Below are 9,981 nucleotides of genomic sequence, written 5' to 3'. Positions count from 1 at the left end.
TTCACGATCAGAAAATTGGTTAGAAAATTGCTTCGAGCGGAATACGTAACGTATCGTAACTATAGAGATCAAAAGGTTACGAATGTAACGCCTTGATACAAAACTCGGGTGAATATCGTTGCGCCGAAAACTGAACTGGCCGCTTTCGCTGGAAAAATTTATAGCTACACCACAGACAATAAACAGCCATAAATAATTAGATAACAATAAAAAGCTATAAAATATAATGAATTTTATTCTAAAACTATAATTGGTCTATCCATATTCGGTCTATATTGAAGTATTTTATTCCCGCCTAATGAAAAACGACATATAATATAGTCAAAATTGGTACTCTCCCAAATTTTATGCCGCCAACTAATGGTTCTTTCACAAATTACGTAAGGCTTAATTTGATGATTTTTGACCCCCACTCTCTTCCTCGTAACACTTTTTGTATAGAAGGTTAATTTTTTTTGTATTTACCGTAACTCTTGGCCTGACCTCCTCCCTCTTTCTACAGAGTTACGTAATTTGTGGAAGGCCCCTAATACCAATTGCAGGAGATTTCGGGGAGCAGACCAGGCGGGTTTTATGGGTGAACGCTCTACCACAGACCAGGTGTTCGCTGTACGTCGTATTGCAGAAATGCCGCGAATACAATGTGCTTTTTTATGGAAGGTCAATTTTTTGAATGGATCGTGACGCTTGGCCTGACCCCATCTGTCTCCCTACAGCGTTACGTAATTTGTGAAAGGCCCCTAATACCAATTGCAAGGGAGTTCGTGGGGCAATACCAGGCAGAATTTATGAGCGAACGTTTTAACACAGACCAGGTGTTCGCCGTACGTCATGTATTGCAGAAATGCCGCGAATGAAAGGTACTCACACATAATCCATTTATCGACTTCAAAGCCGCATATGATACATACAATCGATTCGGACCAGCTATGCCAGCTAATTCACGAAAAGGGATTTCCGGATAAACTAATACTGTTGATCAAGTTGACGATGGATCGGGTGATGTGCGTAGTTCGAGACTCAGGGGCATTCTTGAGTCCCTTCGAAAGATGATGGTCTTTCGTGTCTGCTACTCAACATCGCTTTGAAGGGAGTAATAAGAAGGGCAGGGATTGACACGAGTGTTACGAGTTTCACGAAGTTCGTCCAGTTATTTGATTTCGCCGTCGACATTGATATTATGGCACGTAACTTTGAGTAGATGGAGGAAGACTACATTACACTGAAAGGCGAAACTAAACGGATTGGACTAGTCATCAACACGTCAAAAACGAAATATATTGTAGTATTCAGTAGCTGTTATGTGCCTTCCAGACTACGAGCTATATCACTTGATATAGAGTAGCTTGACATCAAAGTTCACATATCTTATTTTCACTGCAAATAATGCATATGACATCTCATGTCAAGATTCTCTATATCAAGTAGCTATATCACCAGTCTGAACGTAGTCTTATCCAATTCAAAAAGATTTCATCTAGAGCGATAAATGAACAATAATTTATTATACAATTACTTATTTCACCAAATCTACATGAATTGCAAGCTATCAATATGTCGTACAATCCAGTACGGTTTGGAATTGCTATGTTTCACAATAACCGTGCTGGAGTTATGCATGGTAACGAGGGTTGCTATGGGTGACGACGTGAAGTTTCGAGGGTTGATTTTGTTTGAGAAAACCATAGTTTCAGCTTCTTGACGACTTTTGCAACGCTCGCATCAGCGGATTTCTTTGGGATAGGGCGTACATGATAGGAAGATGCTCAAGAGAGGACAGCGTAAGCCACCAATCTCGAGTCTGTAAGTGTATCTCTATCCTCGAATTCGGTGATACGTCTGGTTAAATCCTCGGCTTAGGGCATAGCAAATTATGGTGCTGCACATGCTTCTACCATATTGAGCAGCAAGTTTTGTTTCTTACCCAGCTACCGGAAGTCTTTCTCAAATAATGCGCCGCTGGGTGTTTGTTGGGAGACATAAAACCAAACATTATTGTGTCGTCAGCACTAAATTGTATTCCGACTTCCGACGTTTTACTTCCGAACTTACTTCCGACATCATGAACGTCAGAACTAAATTTTAATTTGCTACCAACACATTGTCGGAAGAGCGTGTGAGTGTGAAAATCGACTTCCGAACTTCAATTTGGTGCCAGCGACGTTGTCAGCGACAAAACAAGCTCGATTTCGTGACAGCTAACACCGTGCAGTGCTGCATATTTATTTTATTTTTCCGTGTGAATCTCGTCGGAAGTGGGCCTGGCTGCCAGTTCATCAGCGTCATATAAACAGTTTTGGTCTAAATGCACAATATCCCATATCTGTCAGTCGACAATATGTTTAAATCTGGTATATTATTGCGCTTAAGCCCCAAAATTTTATTCCCACCTTTGGGTTTCCGCGCCGAACACTCAGCGCCAGACTCGGCGACAAGGAATACTGGTCATGTTGGTACTCCTGATTTTTGATAACTGATGTTTATCCAGCTTTTTATCATAGCTACGGGTCAATTATGGTAATTCAGTTTGACACATGCAGTGTACGGATTTTATGGTATTTGCCATCCTAGTAACCTGTGTATATTTGATGAATAAATAAAACGTCAAAATGATTGGCTTTATTTTGAAATCCAATTATCACCAATTCTATCTATTTTTTATTTCTTTCAGATGGATTTCAATCAAAGCCGGGTTATCCAAGGCATGGCGAAATTCACGAAGTTCAAATTATACAGTTTTAAATGTGGATTTACCTTGGGAGAGAGAAGCTGTCATAGTACTAAAATGTAAGCAAGAGGTCATAGTACTAGGATCGAATTCTGATGGAGAAGGCTACTTTCATAGTCACTGACAGATACCAAATACACTTCGTGTTCCGATAGTTTGGTTCCGCACAACCGGCTCGCTACAAAAGTATAGATTTTTTGATGACTGAGTTTTTGCACGCACTAAATACATGCACCTTTTGAGTGATTCCTGCCCTTTCTGAGGTTTTTCTTACGAGCTCTAATCTCTGATGCAAAACCGTCAGTCTACCTTCTATAAATGATCATCGCTTAAGGGTGCAGAAGTGAAGAAGATTGGACTTGGCCAGTATCAATATTAACTCTGAGCTTGATCGTTACTTAGTGTAGCTACGGTGACTGACTATTCAATATTCATAAAAAGTATATAAGCTCTGGATTAAGTAGAAAGAATAAGCTGGTTGAAAATGGGTACGCCACAGACCATAGTTATTCAATATTAATAATCCTTAATCTGTACATATTTACTAACATATTTACTAAGCTTGGAAAGGTATGAACTGAACTTCACGAAGGAATATCAATCCGAATGAAAATATTGCTGGAATGCGCTGTCATCTACGACGCAGTCGGTAGCTTTGTCCACTATGTGTTAGCATTCGTAATTGGATGAGCTTTTTGATCCATAAATTACCCTCGCTCCGCTCTGCTACCAACCTTAACAAAACCATATGTATAAACCCCCCGGAATTGACTTCTTCCAAAGGCACGAATTCGTGAAACAATTTACACAGCAATTAATCCTTATCTTGAGATGTCAGCGAGATCTCAAATCTTTGATCTTACGAGTTATATACCCAGACAGGCAGTATTCCAGAAATTGTCTATCTGAAACAACAAACAATTAGATACATGCCTAAAAAATAATAAATTCAGGACGGCTTTTTAGGATCTGGAAAAATGGGATGGGGTTCTAAATCAACAAGAAGAAAATTTTTGCCTCGTAAACAGCTCTGAAGGAAACCTACACTGCCGGAAATAAAATTTTGATTTTCATAAACTTTGCCTTATGAAACATCAAAAATTCATTTTATTTCTGTTTCATAAGTCCCTTATTAAAAACATAACAAACTTCACAAAATTCATAACTTTACCTTATGAAATTTATAACTCGTTCTTGTGTAAATTTTTCATACGGTGTTCTTATGAAAGATGATGTTTATTCTTGAGTGTTCATTTTGTAGTGACAGAAGAAAAATGTGTAAAGTAGAAGTAACTCGAAGTAACTCGGGGTTCCGGAAAAATGTCGGCTGCCATCAGCGTCCTGTCCAAAGGGTATTTATTCACCGGTTTTTATCATCAGCAAGGAAGATGGGAATGCTCCGTTACACGGTTTCCACGGAGCGCTGAATCGCCCCCATCAGAACTACCTATGAAGTAGACGGGAACAGGAATATCAGAAGGAGATTTTTCTCAAACTGCCCACAATCAATTCGGAGGTAAGTACAGGACGAAGATGACGAAAGTTATCAACGGGAGATTTTGTGTTGTATTAAATAAATAGTATTCTCCTTTTCTCTGCAAGCAAAACTGCCCCATATAAATATAAAATTCATTTCAATATGGTACATGATTCAGTCTAGTGGATATTTAATACTAATTTCTCCTTACAGGGAAATACGAAAATACAAAACAGATCCGAATATCCCTTCAGTTTACCACAGCAGTAAGGCGGAGGAAGCGTGCCATCTGTGTCATTCAGTCATTTTACCGGAAGAAACCCGAACCCGCCTTTACGTGAGGAATTGTGTACAACGGAACAGTCAATCGGCAAGGTGGATAGATTTTTTAATAGGAGGCTTGATAGGAGGACGGAAATGAACCAGGGCAAGGACAGCCAGTGGAAAAAGTGGATGTTAAGGTAAGACAGAGATCATAATTAAATTATGTTAAGGTTTATTTAACTGTCGTGAATCGCATATCTGTTCCAAGTGAAAAGGTAATCCAGCAAATATGGGACAGATATGTGAATCACGGCAGTTAATATTCTCAATCCAGTTGAAAACCGGAATTGGGGGATAGCGAAGTTGGATTTTTCTCACAATCCGAATGGGCCAAAACAATTGATACGTTTGCGTGCGTTTTGACAGTTTTCCCATGAGAAAACTGTCAAAACGCACGCAAACGTATCAATTGTGTTTGGCAAAAGATATTTTAGTTACTAGATAAAGATTGTCGCTGTCGTCGCTGTCCGAAACATCTTTTGCTGGCGAGGATACACTCAACCAAGAAAACTAGTGATAACCATACGAATATCTTATGTTTTTTTGCTATAATAATTAATTATAAATTTTATATGATTTTCTTATGAATTGACCCAGAATGATTTTCATAAGTTTGTCTTATGAAAATATTAAGTCTAATCAGTGCACGTAAAACAATTCATAAAGCAATCTTATGAACATCAAAAGTTGTTCAATATGAAAGTGATGATATTTTAAACACGATTTTTATATATGTTGTGCTCTTTCACGAAATCAAGAGAGAAATAAAAAACAAAACCACCTCAAATCATTGTTCAGCGTAATATTTTTTTTATTTTAAGCCTTGTAAACGTTCCATTTTATAAAGAGATTTGAACTAATGTAATATAAAATTTACTATTTGCTTCGCAAACATTACTCATATCAATATCATATCCGATAGACATGGCGGCGAAGCCTCAATAAAAAAAATAAAAGACCGGAATCTAACCTGGCAACAGCTGGATATCGCTTAGGATGGTGATCTTACAAGTCGGCCCTTTGCACCACTGGAGGTGTACAGGACCCATAAGTAAAGTAATCCGATAGACATTCCGCCAAGATGGTTGCATCGCACCAGACTCGAAAGTCGTTTACTTGTCGGAGATTTCCTCTTCCGCAGGTGGGATGGCACGAAATTCATCGATGAGCTATAGTATCTTGCGTCAACAATTTTCTATAAAATATTGATATGGATTTTAGAAATAAGAAACCTTAACAAGAGGAAACAATTACTCACTATATTGAACCACCAATTTACAATTTACAATATTCACTTCTCCCGGCTGATTGCTAGTAAGTCTGCGATGAGAACTGCGCGTCCACGACATATTTCGCCATATTAAATACCATTTCATAAGATTTGTCTTATGAGTTTTTCACATCAAGAGCTGTGATGAAAATTATAAGAGGTGTCTTATGTTTTATTTTTTCTATAGACAACTCCTATGAACTTCATAAGATACAAAAATGAATTTTATTACAGGGCAATACTTATCATAAGAGGCTCAATGAAAATGGAATTCGACTATTTTTTCACGCTTCATAAGATTAGGCTTATGATGTTCATGAGATAGTTTAGTTGAGTGTAGGGGAGCTAAATGTCAAAGAAGGAAAATCCATACGATTTGACAGGTATGTACCACACATGTTTCGGACAGCAGAACAAAGGGAACAGTAGCGACAATCTTTATCTAGTAACTAAAATATCTTTTTGTTTGACCCATAACTTCGGAAGTGGTGCGCTGTTTTCATGTCGCGAAGCGCTATTCAGCGCACCACTTCCGATGTTAGGTTTATCGTACGGATTGTGAGAAAATCCGACTTCACTAGCCCTCAATTTTGGGTTTCAACTGGATTGAGTATATGTATCACAAAATAACAGCCCAATTACGCCATTTACGATAATAATTACCCAGGTAACCATTAAGCACTTTAATAAGCCTTATTTAAACCATATAACAACATTTCAGTGCCTAAAAGCTGTATATATAATTTTCAAGTGCTAATTAGCAGTATAAACTTCAAGCAGTAAAAGAAGCCATATATCGGTATATAACGCTTCGATATAAGCCCTGTGGATTCAAGCCGAATAAGGGAAGTATAATTACCAATTTAGAGCTACTATCTATGACGTTTGGGTAGAAACAATAACAACAGCATCCAGAATTTTATAACCTGTCTCTTTTACTCGCATTACAAATATGTTTTTGTAAATCTGTCGTGTATGCTTGTCAATTATGTATAATAGGCAATGATAATAGTATCTACATCACATTGCATACAAAATGCCAGTCTGTCAGATAAATGTTTCATGAAACACCAGTTCAAGCGTTCAAGCCCGGAGTTAAATATAATTAGCAAAAAACATTGAATCCCCAAAGGGAAGAAAAGAGAAAGAACGAATTAAAATGTAAATAAATATTTTCCATCTCATTTTTTTTCGTTCCGTTCCAACTCGTCTAAAAATTTTGACATTTTGGCATTGGCGTGGGAAAATAGGTAGGGGCAAGCACTATATCAGCCAAATAATTCGCCAAAAGTGGCTTTTGAGCAGCACTGATGCATAATTTAAGTCTTATTAGCACTGTTGACCAGGTTTTTAATGCGACTATAGAGCCGAAATAAAGTCGATTTTAACGGCTTAATGGTTACTTGGGTACCATGATAAAGAGTGACTTGATGCCAATGTCCATATATTCAATTTTTTCTCATATTCAACACGATAATTAATTTGATAAATTGCGTATCTGAGTACGCTATAAACTCATTAGATAGGGGTCGTTATTATATAACGTAACGCAAATTTTGGCAATTTTGAACAGCTCAATCTCGTAACATTTTGTATGAATGTTTTAATTTATGTGTATGATCTATAACGCTTTGCATGAGCCCCTACCTCCCTCTACAGCGTTACGTAGTTTAAACCATCCCATAACAAAAAAATCGGAAATGTTAACGAGCCATTTGATTATAGTGAGATAAATCAAAAGATATTTTACTTACAAGATAAAGATTGTTCTGCTGTCCGAAACATGTTGGGAGTCGAATTGTTAAATCGTATGTATTTTTCCTTCATTGATATTTAGCACCCTATCCTCACCAGCAAAAGATGTTCCGGACAGCGACGACAGTGACAGTCTTTATCTTGTAACTAAAATATCTTTTGATAAATCTCATTGAGCTTGAATTTTTTTTATCAAAAGCATTTAGTACATGGGGGTATAATGTCGTGAATCGCATATTTGTCTCATATGAACAGGAAACCCAACAAGGATGGGATAGATATGCGATTCACGGAAGTATAGTACATATAAAAAAATATGAAGAAATACTAAACCTTTTTTTCTCCTTTTCCATTTTAGTCGTCCTCGCTGACCTCGTAACATCCTCATTGATATGATCACTAGACCAACATTTGAAAAGGGCGTTAGATCGTAAATTACGAGACAATTAATTTTCTATAGCAACCTCAAACAGGACGATTTAGTTGATGAGAAATCTACCGCAGGCCTTTCATTAGTTATTGCAAGAGTTATTGCCTAATTGAAGAAAATGAACTTTGACAGATAGGACAGGAGATGTTGTTGTCAGGTTTTCGGTATTTATAACTGTTAGAAAACGTGTTTGCTTTAATTTTTCTTACCAATTTTGTATGTAATTTAAAAACCATTGAAAATGTATTCATTAGAGAAAAGTGAAGTGAGAAAAAACGTGTAGGCACATTTAAAGTTTGCCTGGTTCATTAGTATGATAAAAATGTTTTACACCCAGTTCTTTTTTTACACGGGTGGGTTTTAGTTGATTACGACCCTTAGCGTTGATGAAACTATGAGTTAACCCCATGGAAAAATTCCCAAAAAATCAAAGAAAATTCAGGTGGTATTTATAATGCTGTGAAAAATCAGGTTTACCGGGAATTGAAGAATACCAACCGTGTAAAAAAAATATTGGGTGTAGTAGTTTTATAAGTTACATTTTATATTTTGGAAAGCCTTATTTTATACTCTGAGTTGCTCCTAGTAGTTGTATTTGATAAAGTTTTAAATTATACTAGAGGCAGACAGGTTATCAGTAACACGATATCAATCTACCTGTCTTCTTCTTCTTTGTTAGCATTACATCCCCCTACTGGGACATTGCCGCCTCGCAGCTTTTAGTTAACTGTGAGGTTTCTAAACTAATTACCGTTTTTGCATTCGTATATCATGAGCAGGGATTGAACTTATCATTTAGTAGTCAGCCAATAACTCATTCCGCAGGTGGAATTCGACAAGTTTTGTATGGCGGACTTCTAGCGCTATTTCTAACGCTATTTTACAGCGTGAGACGCTAGTATCATTCAACATACTAAATAATAATAACATACAATAACACAATAACATAATAACAATAACAACAATAATTATCATTTAGTATATTAAGTGATATTAGATATTATTTAACGATGTAAATATGAGACATAGAGCAATGTACCCTTAGACAAAGTTGTAAAGGAGAAATAGCGCTACAAGTCTGTCATACAACATTTTTCGAATTCCGCTTCTGGAATGACTTATTGGGTTCAATTGGGGTTAAGTTCAATCCCTGATCATGAGGCTCCTTAGTCGTGCGGTAAAATGCGCGACTACAAAGCAAGACCATGCTGAGGGTGGCTGGGTTCGATTCTCGGTGCCGGTCTAGGCAATTTTCGGATTGGAAAAAAAGTCTCAACTTCCCTGAGCCTAAAAGTATCATCGTGTTAGCCTCTGATATACGAATGCAAAAATGGTATTAACTTGGCTTAGAAACCTCGCAGTTAATAACTGTGGACGTGAACACTAAGCTGCGAGGCGGCTCTGCCCCAGTGTGGAGATGTAATGCCAATAAGAAGAAGAAGAATATCACGAGGCTAACACGATGATACTTTATGCCCACGAAAGTCGAGACAATTTTCAAACCGGTACCTGGAATCGAACTCAACATCCTCAGCATGGTCTATTGGGCATGTAAGGCTACATGTAATGACGACAATAAATTATGTTGGAATGTCACAGTAGGACAATCGCAAATAGTGTGTCTCTAGCTTGAAATATGTTAATGAGATAGACTCATACGTTAAGCAAACACCAACACGCATTGCATTTAAAGAGGACATTTATGATTTCCTGCATCAGAAACAGAAGCAGTGCCTTTTTGTATATAATATCAATCATATATGTAGTAGACAAATGAGTAATTTATTCAATGTTTAATAAAGTATTTTCTATAGTGTAATGCTAAGTTTAAATTGGATAAGTGAAACAAAGAAGTTTTCAACTTCAATTGTGTTATAGTTTCGTTATAATAAGTTTCGAGTCTGAAATTGACCAACTGAGTCAGTTATTTAGCAACAAGACAAGACTGTATAACTTTTTTAGTTTAGATGTTCAGATGTTTAAGTCAAGAATAGAGG

At 37.0% G+C, this 9,981-nt stretch overlaps 1 long non-coding RNA gene across 1 annotated transcript; it reads left to right on the top strand.

Annotated features, from left to right (window-relative positions):
• Positions 1–4,046: 4,046 nt before the first annotated feature.
• On the top strand, positions 4,047–8,151 carry LOC134224121 (uncharacterized). Its single transcript, XR_009982849.1, has 3 exons — positions 4,047–4,244; positions 4,419–4,666; positions 7,913–8,151. It is a non-coding gene; the product is annotated as an uncharacterized LOC134224121 (long non-coding RNA).
• Positions 8,152–9,981: the final 1,830 nt, after the last annotated feature.

This window comes from Armigeres subalbatus, chromosome 3 (genome assembly GCF_024139115.2).
Source record: "Armigeres subalbatus isolate Guangzhou_Male chromosome 3, GZ_Asu_2, whole genome shotgun sequence".
Taxonomy (NCBI): Eukaryota; Metazoa; Arthropoda; class Insecta; order Diptera; family Culicidae; genus Armigeres; species Armigeres subalbatus.
This window is presented reverse-complemented; position numbering and strand designations above follow the sequence as displayed.